This window comes from Merops nubicus, unplaced genomic scaffold (assembly GCF_000691845.1).
Source record: "Merops nubicus isolate BGI_N331 unplaced genomic scaffold, ASM69184v1 scaffold6027, whole genome shotgun sequence".
Lineage (NCBI taxonomy): Eukaryota > Metazoa > Chordata > Aves > Coraciiformes > Meropidae > Merops > Merops nubicus.
Window position 1 is genome coordinate 1 of NW_008622207.1, and position 602 is coordinate 602.

At 49.3% G+C, this 602-nt stretch overlaps 1 protein-coding gene across 1 annotated transcript in view; it reads left to right on the forward strand.

Moving 5' to 3' along the window:
- Nucleotides 1-7: 7 nt before the first annotated feature.
- Nucleotides 8-602, forward strand: part of TEKT4 (tektin 4) — an 11235-nt gene continuing 10640 nt past the window's right edge. Inside the window, exon 1 of the mRNA XM_008944692.1 lies at nucleotides 8-112. The gene's annotated coding sequence lies outside the window, so the exon portion shown is untranslated. The remainder of the gene's footprint in view (nucleotides 113-602) is intronic.

Below are 602 nucleotides of genomic sequence, written 5' to 3' on the forward strand. Positions count from 1 at the left end.
TCTCGATGCCACCGAGGTGCCCTATGCCATTGCCACGGATAACCTGCAGTGTCGGGAGAGGAGGCAGCCCCCAGACCTGGTCAGTGATGAGGTGGAGAGAGAGTTGCTGAAGGTGAGCAGGACGTCAGGATGTTGAGGATTGTTGGCAGCCCTCTCCTAGTGCTGCTCTGGACACTTAAAATGATGAACAGCTTGATCAGTAGGTGATAAATGCAGCTCATTAAGGTACCTTCTGGCAACGTGCTGAGTCCTGGTGCCTTTTCCTCGCAGCCTGGACTCTATCCCTCCTAGGTTTAAGAAGGATAGTTTACAATCCTTCCTCTGTTTAAAAAGTATTTAAAATCACATGACTAGAGGAGACCAGATCCCCCTCTTCTCAGTCCAGATCCAAACACAATCAAAACAGAGGTTTCCTGAACCAAGGTGGGCATCCTATTCAGACATTAAACTTCTTCCAGCTGCCACTTGACTCAAAGTGCCCTCACCTCTGCAGGTTACACTTTAAAAACTCAGCAGACTATTCTGGAGCAGGGAAATGTTCCTTGCCTGTTGCCATGCTCAAGCTGCCCAACTCTGGCAGTCTCTGCCATTACCTCTTCCTG